The 19,904-nt window shown below is 45.0% G+C and overlaps 1 pseudogene; it reads left to right on the forward strand.

Annotated features, from left to right (window-relative positions):
* The first annotated feature begins 9,257 nt into the window (after positions 1 to 9,257).
* On the forward strand, positions 9,258 to 9,373 carry LOC149445137 (U2 spliceosomal RNA; annotated as a pseudogene).
* The last annotated feature ends 10,531 nt before the right edge of the window (positions 9,374 to 19,904 follow it).

Raw genomic sequence — 19,904 nt, forward strand, 5'->3', positions numbered from 1 at the left:
TGTAGTACAGGGTGACTTCTGTGCGCACATTTTGCAATGATGATGCAAATTTATTTCACATTTTGAGGGGAAGTTCACATCTTGCACATACATTTATGTTGCTATTTCGTATGCATATACCGGCTATGTTTCTACCAGACAGTGAAATCCGCATCCCTGCTGAATTTCTGTTGAATTGTGAAAAGTGATGAAGCATCTGCAGGACCACCAAGGAGGAAGCAAAGCATAATCAGAAACTCGGCATACAAATGTGTTTAACAGTAACATTCATATAACTATTTACAATAAAGCCTTCTCGTAATCATTCGGTACAGGACACAAGAATTAGGCTGGGTCTATATGCAGTGCGGTATATCGCATGTGATTCGCACAGGAGTTGCACCACATTAATGTGCAAATCACATGTGATTTGTGTGTGGGTGTGGTGCGATTTGAACCATAAAAAAATGTATGGCTCCGATCGCACCGCACACAAATCACATGTGATTTGCACAGGAATGCGGTGCGGTTCCTGTGTACCGCATTCCTGTGCAAATCACATACAATTATTAACCTACAGAGGACTGAATTCAAAGACACCCCAAAAATCAAAGTGAAAAAATTATGCAGCAGGCTAGTCCATTTTACTGAAATGCGATTGCAGCAACTCAGAATACTACTCAGTAGTTTGTATGGCCCCCACGTGCTTGTATGCATGCCTGACAACATCGGGGCATGCTCCTAATGAGACGACGGATGATGTCCTGGGGGATTTCCTCTCAGATCTGGACCAGGACATCACTGAGCTCCAGGACAGTCTGATGTGCAACCTGGCGGTATCAAATGGACTGAAACATGACATCCCAGAGGTGTTCTATTGGATTTAGGTCAGACGAGCGTGGGGGCCATTCGATGGTATCAATTCCTTCATCCTCCAGGAACTGCCTGCATACTCTCGCCACATGAGGCCGGGCATTGTCATACACCAGGAGGAACCCAGGACCCACTGCACCAGTGTAGGGTCTGACAATGGGTCCAAGGATTTCATCCCAATAGCTAATGGCAGTCAGGGGGCCATTGTCTAGCCTGTAAAGGTCTGTGCATGCCTCCATGGATATGCCTCCACAGACCATCACTGACCCACCACCAAAATGGTCATGCTGAACGATGTTACAGGCAGCATAATGTCCTCCATGGCTTCTCCAGACCCTTTCATGTCTGTCACATGTGCTCAGGGTGAACCTGCTCTCATCTGTGAAAAGCACGGCACCAGTGGCAGACCTGCCAATTCTGGTGTTCAATGACAAATGCCAATCGAGCTCTATGGGGCCGGGCAGTGAGCACAGGGCCCACTAGAGGACGTCATGCCCTCAGGCCACCCTCATAAAGTCTGTTTCTGATTGGTCAGAGACATTCACACCAGTGGCCAGGTAATTTTGTAGGGCTCTGGCAGTGCTCATCCTGTTCCTCCTTGTACAAAGAAGCAGATACTGGTCTTGCTGATGGATTAAGTACCTTCTATGGCCCTGTCCAGCTCTCCTAGAGTAACTGCCTGTCTTCTGGAATCTCCTCCATGCTCTTGAGACTGTGCTGGGAGAGACCGCAAACCTGGAAATGGCACGTATTGATGTGCCATCCTGGAGGAGTTGCACTGCCTGTGCAACCTCTGTAGGGTCCAGGTATCTCCTCCATACTACCAGTAGTGACACTGACCCTAGTAGGGAAATAAATGTCAGTGGCCTCCACCTGTAAAACCATTCCTGTTTTGGAGGTCGTCTCATTTTTACCCATCTAGTGCACCAAAGCAGCTGAAACTGATGAACAACCCCATCCGCTACTTAACTGACCAGATCAATATCCCAGAAGTTTAATTGACTTGATGCTATACTCTGATTAAAAAGTGTTCCTTTCATTTTTTGAGCAGTGTATATTGATGCACATTTTTATGGCTTTATGCTTTAATGAAATAAGCACTAACAAAGTTTAAAGTGTTCACAACACATTTTATTCATATTTTGCTTTCTGCTCCCCCTGTAATCTGCAATCTCCTATTTTTGGTAGTTCTCATTTAGTGTGATAACACCAAATCCCATCCTAAAAGTTGTTCCCACTCATACTGCAACTTCTGTTTGAAATTGCCAAACACCTACGTAGGTCTTAACCTGCAGGTCTTTGCTAGGCCTTGCACATCCTCTTTATGATACATTGACTTTTTTTACTTCCTATGCATCCTCTTTTGCAAGACATTGTTCTTCTCCATTGCTTGCTGCAACTTTCTGTGCCTTTCTCTTGCTTTTGTGCCCAAAGGGGTTAGTCCCCGACTCTCCTAAAATGACCTTGGTAAGACCTGAACCACCTTCTGCATATTACCCTTGGAAGCCTTGGCTCCCCCAGGTTTCTTCGGTGTTCTTGGGATTTTTACAGCATCTAGTATCTGTCTTAAGTCGCAGGGCCACCACCTGTTTTTCTCTTCCTATTTTCCAAACCTTTTTTGACAAATGGCTATTTGAGCTTCTACTGACCCATGTTTCGGCTATGAGGTTATTCTGCTGTCAATAACCCTTATTTGGGCCTGTTGCTGTAGTTTTGGCTGTTTTGTTGGACACCTCTTGATTTATTGCTTGAGGACTGTCACTGACATCGTGACATCAACGTGTTTTGACGACCCTGAGGAAATGTGCCCATCGGCAAAATGCATTGATGTCACAATGTTAGTGACGTCACATGTGGCCACCTGTCACGGGAGTTAGGTCCATTTACTTTGGTGCCTGGATGCTTGATTGTGGGGGACACACAGCTGCATGACTGTGAGGGTCCGCATAAAGGCAAGGTTTGGAGTGCACACAGAGCCAAACACTTTATCACATGGAGACCCTTCCAGGGCGGCTGTGTGAAGCTGGCGGTAAATGTGATCTGGATTAGGAGAGGACTATGCAGGTGACACATAGATATTGACACAGTAGAAGACGTGGACAGGTGAGATTGCCTTTATATATCACCAACCGCTCACACTTCCCAGCATGCAAACGGCAATCTGCATAGCATAGCATAGCATGGATGGTTATACATGGCCACAGGTGTTTAAAATCAAGCCCCTAGGCGTGCAGACTACTTCTAGAAACATTTGTGAAAGAATGTATCACTCCCAAGAGCTCAGTGAATTCAAGTATGGTACCGTGATAGGTTGCCACCTGTGCAATAAGTCCATCCGTGAAATTTCCTTGCTACTAAATATTCCACGCTCAACTGTTAGTGGGATTATAACAAAATGGAAGCAACTGGGAAGAGCAACTCAGTGTGCAGAAGTCACCAACTGTCTGGAGAATCAATAGCTAAAGACCTCTAAACTTGGTGTGGCCTTCAGATTAGCATAACAACAGTGCGTAGAGATTTTCATGAAATGGGTTTCCATGGCCGAGCAGCTGCATCCAAGCCTTACATTATTATTATTATTATTATACAGTATTTATATAGCGCCAAAGGGTATGCTCAGCGCTGTACAGTAGCAGGGTGACATAACATGAGACAAGACAGTAACATTACAATACATGAAGGGTTCGAGGGCCCTGCTCTTTCAAGCTTACAATCTAGGAGGGAGGGGAAGGTGGTACAGGAGGAGATGGCTGTGGGGGATGGAGTGGCGGGAGGAGTGGAGAAGGTTAGTTGTTAGGTGAGGTCGGGTGTTAGGTGAGGTTGGGGTAGGCTTCCCTGAAGAGGAGGGTTTTCAGGGTGCACCTGAAGGTGAGGAGGGTAGGTGACAGTCTAATGGATTGGGGTGGGGAGTTCCAGAGGATGGGGGAAGTCCTAGAGAAGTCCTGCAATCGGGCGTGGGAGGAGGAGACCAGGGAGCTAGAGAGCAGGAGGTCCTGTGAGGAGCGGAGGGCACGGGTAGGGTAGTATCTGTGTATCAGGTCAGTTATGTAGTTCGGGGCAGCATTGTGAGTGGCCTTGTAGGTCAGGGTTAGCAGCTTGAACTTGATGCGTTGGGCAATCGGGAGCCAATGAAGGGATTGGCAGAGGGGGGAGGCAGATGTGGAGCGCTTGGTGAGGTGACTTACATCACCAAGTGCAATGCAAAGCGTCAGATGCAGTAGTGTAAAGCACGCCGCCAATTGGAGACGTGTTCTCTGGACCAGTGCACAAAGCAAGATCCATAAAGACATGGATGGAGTTTGGAGTGGAGGAACTTGACTGGCCTGCACAGAGTCCTGACCTGATAGAACACCTTTGGGATGAATTAGAACGCAGACTGTGAGCCAGGCCTTCTTGTCCGACATCATTGCCTGACCTCACAAATGCGCTTTTGGGAGAATGGATAAACGTTCCCATAGACACATTGCTAAACCTTGTGGACAGCCTTCCCAGAAGAGTTGAAGCTGTTATAGCTGCAAAGGGCGGGGCCAACTCAATACTGAACCCTACAGACTAAGACTGGGATGCCATCAAAGTTCTTGTGCGTGTAAAGGCAGGCCGACCAATACTTTTAAAAATATAGAGTATATCTTCACCAATCACACAGGTGCAGAACCTTCTTAGCTATAGCCGTTGGAGAAGTGTCTCCATCCTATTATGCTATGTATAGCGAGGGTTACCCTTACACCACACAATTTGAGAACGTTGTGCCGCTTTCTGTTCTGATTGCAACAGAAGTAATCAGTTTATGGATGAACAGCTATGACGGCTGTTGGTTTTGTGGCACACATATTTAAGAACTGCCACAGTTAACTCATGATGACACCCTTTTCAAAAGCTGCAGCAATAGATGTCTGTTGACACCCGGACAGTCCATATTCTGATAACCTCCATGTATCCCTAACCCACTGGGTTGTGGGCCATAATAGCACCTTATCCAGTTACTGACCCTTATATTTGATCTCCCATGAGCGATTATTGAGACTGACAAGTTTAGTAAAGTTTGACATTCTAGTCCGTCCACCCCCAATTGGCCACTTGTGTGTTGTTGTATATGTTCATGGTAAGACAACATTGTCTGAGGGGTGGCGATGATTGTGTGTTCATGTATATTTATTTATAATTTTGACGTATAATGCAACAGTGTGCAAGTTTTTAGATTTTTGCATTCAATAAAGATTATATTATTATAGTCTGGGTATGCACCATTTTAGTTCTATATAATAACCTCTTGTATCCAGGGGGACCCTTTCCCCCTCCTATGTAGTTTTTTCATTCTTAGGGTTTACCTACACCTTAAATTAAACTTGATATGAGGTCATGGTGACTGCTATTAGTGACCTTCTTCTGCAAATCATAGTTGTCTGGCTGTCATGCTGAATCTTTCATTTCAGTCTTGATTCATAACAAGTATACAGTCCATGCATCCAGATTTCACTTGTTGCATATTTGTTCCAAGTCAGTGACTTGGCAGTCTAAAGTCATTGAGTAGCTATGTACAGTTGTGTCCAAAATTATTCAACCCCCACTGAAATTGAGTGTTTTGGCCAGTTTGACATTGCTTTTGATCATTCAGTCATCTTGCTTACATTTACATTAAAGAGGCACTTGTAGGTCAGACAAATATAACATAACAGTTATAATGAAATAACCACAAATGTCTTTTCTGTGCTCACAGCATTATCAGTTTTATTCAACCCCCAAGTGACATTCAATCTTAGTACTTAGTACAGCATCCTTTTACAGTTATAACAGCTTTTAAACGTGAAGCATAGCTTGACACAAGTGTCTTGCAGCGATCTACGGGTATCTTCGCCCATTCTTCATGGGCAAAGGCCTCCAGTTCAGTCACATTCTTAGGCTTGCGCACTGCAACTGCTTTCTTTAAGTCCCACCAGAGGTTCTCAATCGGATTTAAGTCTGGTGACTGCGATGGCCACTCCAAAATGTTCCAGCCTTTCCTCTGCAACCATGCTCTAGTGGACTTGGAGGTATGCTTGGGATCATTGTCCTGTTGAAAGGTCCAACGTCTCCCAAGCCTCAGGTGTGTGACGGACTGCATCACGTTTCCATCCAATATCTCCTGGTACTGAAGAGAATTCATGGTACCTTGCACACGCTGAAGCTTCCCTGTACCTGCAGAAGCAAAACAGCCCCAAAGCATGATTGACCCTCCACCATGCTTCACAGTAGGCAAGGTGTTCTTTTCATCATAGGCCTTGTTCTTCCTCCTCCAAACATAGCGTTGATCCATGGGCCCAAACAGTTCTAATTTTGTTTCATCAGTCCACAGAACACTATCCCACAACTTTTGTGGTTTGTCCACATGGCTTTTGGCATACTGCAGTCGACTCTTCTTATTCTTTGGAGACAGCAAGGGGGTACGCCTGGGAGTTCTGGCACGGAGGCCTTCATTACGCAGTGTGCGTCTTATTGTCTGGGCTGAAACTTCTGTACCCACATCTGACAAATCTTTTCTCAGTTCCTCAGCAGTCACACGGGGACTTCTCTCCACTCTACGCTTCAGGTAGCGCACAGCAGTCGAAGTCAGCATCTTCTTTCTGCCACGACCAGGTAGCGTTTCAACAGTGCCCTTTGCCTTGAATTTGCGAATGATGCTTCCTAAGGTGTCTCTTGGTATGTTTAACATCTTTGCAATCTTCTTATAGCCATTGCCCTTCCTGTGAAGAGAAATCACCTCTTCTCTTGTCTTCCTGGACCATTCTCTTGCCTTCACCATGTTTGTAACCACACCAGTAAATGTCTAGAAGGAGCTGAGTATCACAGTCATTTTAAAGCTGCCTAATTGGTGCTTATTATGCTTGATTGCTGCTCGGTGACATCCACAGGTGTTTTCAATACCTGATGGAAAGCACCTGTATGAACCTCTGTTCTTCAGAGTGGTAGTCTTTAAGGGGTTGAATAATTGTGGCAATGAAGAAACCACATAAGAACCATTTACTACTGTATTACATAAACAATTGATGTCATTTTAGTTGCATTTGGGTAGTTACAACGTCCTTGTAGGATTTGATTCTGAATACAATTCCAAATGTACACTATAGTCCCTAAACCCCTTTACAGCATTGGGGGTTGAATAATTTTGGACACAACTGTACATACATAAATACACAACCTATATTCAAGATTTTTTTTGTATAGCATTAATATAGAATGGGGAAGGGTTGGACCCTCTGTCAAGTTTTTATTGTCTGAATCTCTCCAATTGTGGTGGTGACCACTCTTACCGAGAAAAAAAGTGAGGGAAATTCCAAAATTTTACAGCTGTCCCCAGAAAATGGAAGGAAGGAAAAAAACCTTCCAACAGGGACACCTGTTACTGGGATAGCCATCTAAGAGGGGAAATTCCCTCACTTTAGGAGATTTCCACTAACCTCCTGTTGCATCTCTGGGACAATAAAATTAAGGCAAATTTCCACAATGGTACACACACAAAAAAAAGTTTGGGCTATACATATACTTTAGATTTAAATGGCCAGCAGGGGGATTAGAACCTCTTGAGATGGCCACACCAAGAGGTTGAGGCTGGGACCATTAGAAGAAATCACCACCAGAATTCTTGTGAAATACACTATATGTTTTTTGACATCTCACTGTCACACCTACTGTATGTGAGTTTACTGGATGTGACTCTCTGCCTTTGCACTTTTTACAGCCTTCACTTTTATGAGAAGACTTTCCACAAAGTTTGAATTGTGTCTATGGAAATGTGTACTCATTGAGCAGTTTGCCAGGTGCCAGGTTCTGATGTGGGTGAGAATCCATGTTCCACAGTCCACATTCGAATTCATCATAAAAAAATTACTGTAAACACTTGAACTCAAAAATTGTAAAGGTCAAGTGTTCACAAGGTATTGGCTATATGGTGTTAGTTTATGCTTTGGAGAGCGTAGGGGGCAGCAACTGGTAGACATCAATGTCCTATCCTGGGGGAAAACAGTAGTGGTAGTTTAAATGGGACATATTATTGTTCCCCTCTATTGGGTTATCTGGCAGTTCCCTTAGGCTTTAGATTGTCTCCCGATCCCAGTGACTGTCATCTGTATGTGCAAAATGGCATAGCTTGTTCATAAACATATTGGGGCATGCATCATCTAAGCACCCTCAAACAAACTTAAGGTCAGCCAGCCTCACAGACTTGTATACTTTGTTAGAGTTATTAGGCAGCTCTGTGGAGAGAATGGGAGAAGGACCTTGAACTGTCCTGCCATCTGCCAAGCTGAGCACTATTTGCTTGTACAGAACTTGTTCCTCCGAAGCCTGCTTGGAAACCAACACTTCTGGGAGTGTTATGTTCTTGGGTTCTTCAGCTCTTAATGGCTCTTCCTTCTGATCTCCACATCATCACTCTCCCTTGTGGCATCATGGAGGTCAGAAGGAGGAACCACTGAAAACTGAAGTGTACCATGAAGATCAACACTACTGGAAGTGTTGGTGTCCCAGTGAACGTTGGAGATCCGGTTTTCTGCAATGAAGCAGTGTTCAGTGGTGAGGGCATCAGGAATGGTGAGAATGAGTTTCCTGTTTTCAGACATAGTCTCTTTGCTATAACATTTTATGATGTGACGAGTACATTAAGAATATGTTTGGGATTTTATTCTTGATCATCTACAAAAATAGAAATATCCGATTTGAATGGACAGACCTGTTAAAAATAGATACCCCATTAGAAGATTACACAGGCTCTTTCCTGAACAGTGCAGAGGCACACCACAACAACAGTCCATTCACTCCAGCTCATTAAAAATAGAGGTTGTCTTTTGGAAGTTTATTTGCTAGTAGAAACTTGGGAGGGGATTTGGAGTGATGTCAGATACTCCAAATGAAATATTGCTAGTAGAGGACACTCCTTATTTAGCAGCACTAGTTTAGGTAGACTGGAACAGCCCATGGTTCACAGCTGGGGACCATGAAGCAGTATGAGCACAAAAGCAGACCAGAACAGTCCACAGTTCACGACTGGAGACCATGAAGCAGTATGAGCTCAAGTAGAGGCTTTACTCATTAAATCCTGGTACATAGACAGTTCATAGGGGCAGGTTTTTGCAAAGTGGTCCAGTATTCAGTCCATAGGGCTCCAGTTGCGAACAGACTCTCCTTTCAGCTCACAGATCCATCCCCACAGGAGGAAAAAGACCAACACCTCAGGGCTCTAGAATATTTAACAGCAATCTAGCTCCATCTGGGCAAATCTCCCCAGGGATTTTCTAGGCCCTGCAGAATATTTAGACTGGACATTTGACGTCTCCCACCCTAAGCTTTAGAAACTTCTTATAGAGATGGGTAAGTAATCAAACTCTCAGCCTGTGAAGCCCTGAGCAGATAACACACAACAATAACTGCTCCTCGCTTCTCGGCCTTTTGGCTAAGATCAAGTGTAGTATCTGTTCTTATCAGTGTCCAGTGGGGGTGCTCCCGACCATTCTAGCTTTGCGGGGATGGTTGTTGTATAGTACCCTCACTGGTATGATGGGGGTCCGGAAGGCTGGACCGGAGGAACAGAAACCAGGGGGCGCCACGATACGCTCTGGGACCTTGGGAGTAATTCCTCTGGGAAAGCTGGAAAGACCCAGTACCTCCTGATTTGGACGGATCTACCTTGGTCTGGCCTGGGGCTGGGGACGCAAAAAGTCCGCAAACTCAGTGCCCCTTGAGGAAGACGCTCTCAGGGGTGTCACTAGTAACACTTGGGTGTGGGACCCCACGGTGTGAAGATGACACATGGCCACTGTTTTTCACCTCTTTTTGCACAGCGCCCTAAGGACCAGGTCTTTTGGCTAAGTCCAGGGCAATTTTTGCTACGGGCCTCAGGGCCTGGTCTGTGCACAATTCGGCACGGTACCACTTTTTTATTTTTTTCTTTACTTTACCTTTAACTTATTTATTATGCACTCCCACGTTTTGTCACTTTTTACTTTACTTATGTGTGTGTTTTTCACGGATGGAGGGTGTGGGTCCTTGGGCCTTACCTGAAGTCTAGGGGGAGGATGTGTGGCCCTACGGTTCCTTCCTCCCCTGATCCCTAGGGGGTTTTCTCTTCGGGAGAACCCCCTCGCCTAGTACTGGATGTCCGGCTTCGGCTGGGCATAAGGAACGGTGGTCCACCAGGCCTTTTGGCCAGGAGGACCAAATGGGAACCTTGTCCCTGTCAGGAGCTTCGTGCCCCGGGGGATCGGGTGAACGGTCCAACCCTTCCGGGGGTAGGACAAACACACCCCTAAGTGCACTTTTTCGTGTGGTGTTCGCACTTGCACATTTTTTGTGATCACTTACGGGTTTTTCGTTGTAGTTTGCACGTTTGCGGACTTAAAAAATCTGATTACAGGAGAAGCCAAAGAACTACATATATCTAGTAGTCTACCTAGGAGGTGGCTACATGTTCGTGTTTGCTTATGAAAGATCCTATGACATGAAGCTAGGGATACATGCAGATCCTTCTAAGGTGGCTCAGTCACAGCTCTTCAGGATTCAGGCAAGTATGGCATGGTGCCCAGAAGCATTTAACACAGCAGTTAGTTCTAATCACTTCTAATTAAAATCCAACTCAGCATCTGCAAAGAGAAAACCTTTATCTCCAGCAGGTAAATGCACTCACCAGCCACTTTATTAGGTACACCTGTTTAATTGCTTGGTAACACAAATTGCTAATCAGCCAATCACATGACAGCAACGTGGTGAAGAGGACTTGCTGAAGTTCACACCGAGCATCAGAATGGGGGAGAAAGGGGATTTAAGTTACTTTAAAAGTCCCAGTAGATCAGTAGTTTTTGAAATACTCAGACCAGCCGGTCTGGCACCAACAACCACGCCACGTTCAAAGCAACAAATCGTCTTCACCATATCTAGATGCCTAAATGCATTGAGTTGCTGCCATGTGATAGGCTGACCAAGCAATTGAACAGGTGATCCTAATAAAGTGGCCAGTGTGTGTACATAGTACTGTACTCAGAAAGATCTGACCAAGCAGCTAACTGCTGACTCTAACAACATGGCTATTGACCTTCATATTATCTGTAGGCAGTAACAAAATGGTATTCATAAGAAGAATGTGCTCAACTTCACTAGATTATTGAATTGGTTAGGGTGACCATACATGGTGTACCTTTTACACGTGCAAAATGTGGCCCAAAGCCCCTCCAAGCATGAAGGACATCCCATCGCAAAACCATAGCCATTAATATGGAATTTTGCCCTCCTCCCCTTTACATCTATAACAACCTCCAATCTTCTGGAAAGGCTTTCTACAATATTTTGGAGTCTGTCTATGGGAATTATTGCCCATTCAGCCAAAAGAGCATTTGTGAGGTCAGGTACTGATGTTGCACGAGAGGACCTGGCTCATAACCAGCTTACTAATTCATTCAAAAGAGTTCAGTAGGATTAAGGTCATGGCTCAGTGTAGGCCACATGAGTTCCTCCACACCAAACTTAAACTATGTTTTTGTGGAGCTGGCTTTGTGCACGTCATGCTGAAACTGAAAAGCACAAAAAACTGTTATCACAAGTTTGAAAATGCACAATTGTAGTCTTCACCACATCTTTCAGGTCCTATGTCACTGATCTCACCCCACTGGGTGGCCGCTACTGAAGTAGCTCTTGCACCTGGCACCCAGCTGCATTCTTGGCTCCTTATAAATATCATTGTGCCATAGACAGTGTGGATTATTTAAAGAGCTGGTGATTAGGTTCACACTTGCAGCAGTCCCTGTCACCCCCTAAAATGCTATCCATGATAGATCCCTTTTCAGAAGCAATTTGTAGGCGTTCAGGAGGAAATACTGCCGCCTCCTGAATGGCTTTCTTTTTTTTCCACAGTTGAACAGGGATTTTACATTAAACTACTAGACTGCAACCATGCGGGTTTGGCTTGTGATTGTGGTGCACCCTATAGACTTCAATGAGTTGACTTCAAAGTTGATCCAGGGAATATCCAATTTCCTCTTGAGGGATCACAAAGGAATTTTTTTTCCTTGCTGGAGCAAATTGGATCAAGCTTTACTGGGGTTGTTTATATATATATTTATTTAGTTAGTTAATTAGGTCCATATATATTTGGACACAGGCACAATTTTTGTTTTTTTTTCCAGGTATTCACCAAAACATATTCAAGCTGTAGTGGCTTATATAATGGATATGGGCTGAAAGTGCACACTCTCAGGTTTAATTTGAGGGTATATACGACTAAATTGGAGGAAGGGTTTAGGAATTACAGCTCTTAAGAGTAGCCATCCCCCCTTTTTCAAGGGACCAAAAGTAATTGGACAATTGAATCAAAAGCTGTTTCATGGCCAGGTGTGGGCTGCTCCTTCTTTATTTCTTCATCGATTAAGCAGGTAAAAGGTCTGGAGTTGATTCTAAGTGTGGTATTTGCATTTGGAATCTATTGCTGTGAGCCTACATCATGCGTTCAAAGGAGCTGTCCATGCAAGTGAAACAGGACACTATAAGGCTTCAAAAACAAATTCATCAGAGAGACAGCAGCAACATTAGGAGTGGCCAAATCAACAGTTTGGTACATTCTGAGGAAAGAAGAACGCACTGGTGAGCTCAGCAACATAAAAAGGCATGGACATCCACGGAAGACAACAGTGGTGGATGATCGCAGGATCCTCTCTATGGTAAAGAAAAACCCATTCACAACATCCAGACAAGTGAAGGACACTCTCCAGGAGGTGGGTGTATCATTGTCAAAGTCTACAATCAAGAGAAGACTTCATGAGAGCAAATACAGAGGGTTCACCACAAGGTGCAAACCATTCATAAGCCTGAAGAATAGAAAAGCCAGACCAGTTCTGGAAAAACGTCCTTTGGATGGATGAAACTAACATTAATCTGTACCAGAATAATGGGAAGAAAAAAGTGTGGAGAGGGCTTGGAACAGCTCATGATCCAAAGCACACAACGTCATCTGTAAAGCATGGTATAAGCAGTGAGATGGCATGGGCATGCATTGCTTCCAGTGGCACTGGGTCATTGGTGTTTATTGATGATATGACAAAAGTCAGAAGCAGCCCGATGAATTCTGCAGTGTTTAGAGATATACTGTCAGCCCAGATTTAGCCAAATGCAGCAAAGTTGATTGGGCGGCGCTTCACAGTACAGATGGACAATGATCCAAAACACACTGCAAAAGCAACCCAGGAGTGTTTGAAAGAAAAGAAGTGGAATATTCTGCATTGGCCGAGTCAATCACCTGATCTCAACCCAATTGAGCATGCATTTCACTTGCTGAAGGCAAAACTAAAAGCAGAAAGACCCACAAACAAACAACAACTGAAGACTGCTGCAGTTAGAGCCTGGCAAACCATCAGAAAGGAGGAAACCCAGTCTTTGGTAATGTCCATGGGTTCCAGACTTCAGGCAGTTATTGCCAGTAAAGGATTCTCAGCAAAATATTAATAATGAACATTTTATTTATGATTATATTCATTTGTCCGATTACATTTGAGCCCCTGAAAATGGAGGGACTGTGTATAAAAATGGTTGCAGTTCCTAAAATTTGTACTTGATATGTATGTTCAACCCTTTGAATTAAAGCTGAAAGTTTACACTTCAAATTCATTTGGATTGTTTCCTTCTGGTGGCATACAATGGCAAAAGTATAAAAATTTGTGCCTGTGTCCAAATATATATGGACTTAACTGTGTGTGTGTGTGTGTATGTGTGTATATATATATATATATATATATATATATATATATATATATATATAGTTAGTAACCGCCTAGCGGGGCCTCTAGCAGTCCACAGGACAGGATTCCCCAGGGCGCGGAGTCTAAGCCCCAGTCTGCTTGTTCACCAGGGCCCCTGATGGTGGGGATGGGCTTGGAGCAGACAGGGACCAGGTCATGGCCCCTGAGTACACCCGTCCGTGATAGAGAGATCCACCAGGGGTATGTGCAGGTAGAGAGCCTGACGTGAAGAGGTGGAAGACGGGACCTGAGCGGGATGGATGGATGGCAGAATAGTAAGCGTGGTCAAACGGGCCGGGTCGGTAACAGTGGGATCAGCGTAGTACAAGGCAGCAGGCAGAAGAATAGTCAGGTCACTCGCTGGGGTCAGTAACAGAAGTTTAGATCAGGTATGGGGATTATCCAGAAGAGAGGTCAAACTAGCCAGGGGGTCAGAGCAGGAGAAGTCAGCGGAGGTCAGGTTCAGGCAAGGTCAGCAACGAATCTCAAATAGCAGGAACACAGGAGCAAAGATCAGACCATACGGCAACTTGTGTCTGTGCAGGGCTGGTTTAAATAGCCCGCCCTGCACCTGACAGGCGCAGCCTAGGTCCTAGTGCCTGCCCAGCACCGTCATAGATGCCGGGTGCGCCTGGGTCCTAGTGCCCTGCTTCCTGCATGTCTTGACAGACACCTACGCATGTGCAGACCGCATGCGTCGCGATGGTCCCTGACATATATACACACACAATTTTTTTTTCCTTTTTAATGGTTGAATTAGGTGGACGCGTGTCTTTTTTTTTTTTTTCAGCCGGACTAACTATGTAACTATGTAATGGGTGAGTCAGGCAAGCAGAACTGCATATGAAACTCTTCCACCCAAGGGGTCACCAAGTTTCTTTGGAAGTTGACTGTTGAGGGGCGGGGATGTAAACAGGCGGCTGAATCACCCTTTATATCATTTATGTGACAAAATAGAGAAACAGAGGTTATACTTGGTCAGTCTGGTGCCCGTTTGTGGAAACTTTACTCTGCTGCACCGCAGAGACGTCCAAAACAAAAAAAAACCCCACACTTCTGAGCTTCTCAGATGACTGCATCTACCGTCACGCCTTTTGGTTCCTCCCGCTGACCCCTACATCGCTCTGTCCTGTTGTGACTTAGAGTTTGGTTCAGATTGATTTCTTTTGAGCAAGAGGGTTGCTTTAATTTTGATCAGTGTCCTTGCTGTATATTGTATTTCTAGTGATGCAAATAGAAGCTGTAAAGCACAGGTTTCCCTTAGAGCTGAACTCAGGAATCAGTAAATATTGTCTAAATACATTTGTCATGTGTATTCTTCCTTGAATCTTGGTGAGCTTTGTGTTTTTTTCCAGATCTGTGCAGTAATCTGGTGTGAAATGTTGCCTCTGTGTAGAAGGTTCCTGTAATAAAGACCGGTCACTGCTGCTCTCTCTCCCTGTGCAGGGTGACCGGTCTTGTCTCCGCCCCCTCCCGTAGTTTTTCTGCAGGCAGCCTGTAGTGGGTGTAGCCCGATGGGCCCCTCACACAGCTCTGCTCTCTGCACAGTGATGATGTCACTTTTATTTACAAGGTATAAAAATACACTATATTGCCAAAAGTATTGGGACACCCCTTCAAATCACTGGATTCAGGTTTTCCAATCACCTCCACGGACACAGGTGTATAAAATCATCACCTAGGCATGCAGGCTGCTTCTACAAACATTTGTGAAAGAATGGGTCGCTCTCAGGAGCTCAGTGAATTCAAGCGTGGTACCGTGATAGGTTGCCACCTGTGCAATAATTCCATCTGTGACATTACCTGGCTACTAAATATTCCACGGTCAGCTGTTAGTGGGATTATACCAAAGTGGAAGTAACTGGGAACAACAGCAACTCAGCCACCAAGTGGTAGGCCACGTAACATGACAGAGCGGGGTCAGCACATACTGAAGAGCAGTGCGCAGAAGTCCTCAACTGTCTGCAGAGTCAATAGCTAAAGAGGTCCAAATTTCATGTGGCCTTCAGATTAGCACAACAACAGTGCATAGAGAGCTTCATGGAATGGGTTTCCATGGCCGAGCAGCTACATCCAAGCCTTACATCACCAAGTGCAATGCAAAGCATCGGATGCAGTGGCATAAAGCCTGCTGCCACTGGACTCTAGAGCAGTGGAGACATGTTCTCTGGAGTGACCAATCATGCTTCTTTGTCTGGCAATCCAATGGACATGTCTGGGTTTGGCAGTTGCCAGGAGAATGGTACTTGCCTGACTGCATTGTACTAAGTGTAAAGTTTGGTGGAGGGGAATTATGGTGTGGGGTTGTTTTTCAGGGGTTGGGCTTGGCTCCTTAGTTCCAGTGAAGGGAACTCTTAAGGCATCAGCATACCAAGACATTTTGGACAATTTCATGCTTCCAACTTTGTGGGAAGAGTTTGGGGATGGCCCCTTCCTGTTCCAACATGACTGCGCACCAGTGCACAAAGCAATGTCCATAAAGACATGGATGAGAGGTCTTTAGAGGTGTTCTATCAGGTTGAGTCCTGACCTCAACCTGATAGAACACCTTTGGGATGAATTAAAGTGGAGACTGTGAGCCAGGCCTTCTCATCCAACATCAGTGCCTGACCTCAGAAAGGCGCTTCTGGAAGAATGGTCAAACCTTCCCATAGACACCCTCCTAAACCTTGTGGACGGCCTTCCCAGAAGAGTTGAAGCTGTTATAGCTGCAAATGGTGGGCCAACTCAATATTCAACCCTACGGACTAAGACTGGGATGTCATTAAAGTTCATGTGCGTGTGAAGGCAGGCCAACCAATACTTTTGGCAATATAGTGTACATTGTGCAACCAATGTGGATTTGCATTACACCCTTTGTGGCAATTGAGGAATATATTTAAATGAAAGTGTATGTTCCCAGAGTTCAGCTTTAAGCAATATCTATTTCTCTATTCACAGCCAAGCTCTCCGGCATTTCTTGTAATCACATTGTGTAAAGACATTCAGAATAACAATGGTTTATTTATATTACAGCAGGATATTATTGTAGCTAGAGCTTGGGCAGTGTGATGAAGCATGCCACAAGTTAATTTGCCTGATCTTTGTCTGCAGATACATCTACTCAAGTCTTAAATTAAAACAAATAGCTTGTGACCTAGTTATACAGCCTTGGTAAGTCAGTGCAAAGGGCAATACAGAATCATCCATGCATCAAAACAGCCAACCAGAATTTATCTTCCTCTGATTTCACTAAAATAACATTTGCTGCATTTTCCACCATTGTGTTCCGCATGCAGTAACACCTTGTAAAAAAAAAATCATGAAAGATTAAATAACCTCCATTGTAGTGGGGCTGTACCCAGTGGTGTATTTAGGCTTCATGCTGCCTTAGGTAACACAAAAATTGGCTCCCCCCCATGGAGAGACCCTGACAAACACCCCCCTCCCCCACGATATAAGCCTGACATTGACAAACAGCACCCCCCCCACCCAAGAAAGCCTTCCACTACCACCGTCCCATACACACTGGCAAACCCCACCCTGGTGAGAGAGAAGACACTCACCTTCATAGCTCCGGAAATCCCCAGGAACAAGAGTCAGGCTCTACATACACCATCAAGTAGCCTGCAGCCTCTCTCAGATCCCACCTGGTCCCCCTGCTGCGTGTGTCCTTACTTCAATCCCTTCTTTTGGGGGACGGCGCTGCCCCCCTGAAAAATGCCACTGCCCCCCTGAAAAATGCTGCTGCCCCCCTGAAAAAATGCCACCCTAGGCAAATGCCTTGTTTGCCTTGTGGTAAATACGCCCCTGGCTGTACCCTCTGGAGTGTGCCATTGACATCCTAGACTCACAGAAAGTGGGTTAAATGCAGCTGGCTTCTCCTGATGAGCCTGTGGGGGCAGCACTGGGGAGAAGGTGACTATTACAGTGAAATCTGCATTCTTTGTAGGTGCTGGGCAATTAATTAAAAATAAATAAAAGCTGTTTATGAAGGACAATGCAACAGGTTTACTTTAGTAGCATCCCCTGCAGCAGCACAAACGTACCTTTCTGTCGCTCCCCTGCTGCTCCACCTATTAGAAATATACCTGGTGTTTTTGAGCATGGGAGAGCATGTAATTCAGTTCCCATTCTCCAACGTGACAGCATTGATGCTTGGCAATTGGCTGAGCGGGCACCCAACACTGTCACACAGATAGGAGTGTCATAACTTGGGGCTCACATCTAATGGCTACAAAAGCTCGGGGGAAAACGGGTAGGCAAGTATGTGCAGTAGGTGTGTCCGTTAGCAAATTGAATCCTTTTCCCCAAACATCCCCCTCTTGTGCTGCAAAGGCAGCTGGATGGAGGTGTAAACATACTGTGACAAAATGATACCCCCTATTGTGCTTGGTAGGCAGTATCCCCTCATCCATCATGGGTTGCTTTTCAAAGGAGCAGCAAAGTCTGCCAGAAATCTAAACTTAGCTTTATATTGGTGGTCAGTTGGAATAATGATCCCCCCTTACATTGGTAGTCCATGGGAAGAATGCCCCATCTTACATTGATGGTCAGTGGGAAGAATCTTCCCCTTGAATTGGTGGTCAGTAGGAAGATTACACTCATTACAATGGTGCTCACAATGCCACCCTTACAGATAACAAAAAAAAGGATGACTGGAGTCATGCTAAAGGTGCCACCAAGTGAAATTGGACACAGAACTATGTAGGCACCATAAGATTGGAGGCCAATCAGCCACAATTCATGGAACCCATAGCTACCTTTGGACCTTTGGAACTCTAGTTAAAATTGGCTGCCTTAGTAGCTTTTTATTATTGTGTCCTGGTTGGAGAGATTTAACCTCACTCCTTGTCTCACTGGGACAGGAAGTGAAAGAAAAATGTACCTGAACCATACCATCTCACAGTTGGGCCCACTGTGCAGGTATATGTCAAAGCCCGACAAAAATACAAACTCTCGCCAGTGGTCTCTCCATTATACCTGATAATTAATTGGCAATCATGCTTTTTCATAGGAATGCAGAGAAGGCTATTTTCGCCTTTTACTGGTCAACATTTATCAAATTTCCATTTTCTGTCCTCGGGATGGTGGCTCACTATGGTCATACACACATCCTTCAGGGGACCTTTTCATCTCACCCCATGGCAAAATCAACAACTGCAACACTTTCTACCCACTCTTCCTCCCCCCAGGGACTTCTCTCGACCCTTGCAGGGTTTTGAAGTCTTATGAACATGTTGTATACCCTACTCTCATACTTATGGACTGATTATACATCCTCCGTCCTCAAATCCAGTGGTGCGAATTGTTAACTGACCCTTAAAGTCCCGCAATGCCAAAAATTCTTTAATATCCTTATATGTGCAAAAATTCAGGAAACAAATTACAAAATCCTGTCCAGTAGTGCAGAAACATGTTTCTCCTCCTTAAATTCTATTCTGGAAAAACGAACCTTTGTGGGTGCTGCAATATCAAAGCAGGCTCAATTCTACACATTTTCTGGTTCATTTTGCAACCGTTCTGGACCACGGTTAGAACTATCCCAGTGGACCCAGCATTCTTTCTTCTACACCTGTCCTTGATTCCAATGAAGACTTACTAAAAGTCCTTACTTAAACAACTTTTGAATGCTGCAAAATCCTGCATCCCACTGAGATGGAGAGATAACCTCTGGACCAGGGGCGGACTGACCATTTGGAAACTCGGGCACTGCCCGAGAGCCCGGGGTAAGTAGGGGGCCCCATGAGATGCCCCAGTACCTTTTTCATAGGCTTTTTTGAGTTTGGGCAAGGACACAGGGGCCCCATGATCCCCTATTGCCCGGGGGCCCCATGAGTTGTCAGTCCGCCCCTGCGCTGGACACTTAAAGTAGAAGAGATCAGGTCTATGGAGGACCTTGTCCTTTCCACTTACAGTGAACACAAAAACGTATAAAAAAGACCTGGCTATACTGGCTGGATTTTTCGTTCTCTGAGGAGGGCAAAGCTCTCTTGTATGGGGAATCATAGACTCCTTAAACTCACCTAGAAGTGCACTAGATAATGTCATCTGCTGCCCCTACCCCTTTTCACTGCCCCTACCCCCTTTTCACTTCCCTCTCTCTCCCTTCTCTTTTTCCTTACCCAGGTAACCTTGCCCAAATTTTGTCAAGCCTGTCTTTTGATCTTCCACCCTCCCCACTTCTATACCTCACCTTCTATAACTCCCTTCCGTTTTTTTACTTACACCCCTCCATTCCAGTTAATGGGCTGATTTCCCCATTATGGACAAACTGATTGCCCACCCTGTATACCCTTTCCTTCATAACCATTTTCCATT

Source organism: Staurois parvus, unplaced genomic scaffold, assembly GCF_062004578.1.
Source record: "Staurois parvus isolate SC_StPar_1 unplaced genomic scaffold, SC_StPar_1.0 ptg000746l, whole genome shotgun sequence".
NCBI lineage: Eukaryota > Metazoa > Chordata > Amphibia > Anura > Ranidae > Staurois > Staurois parvus.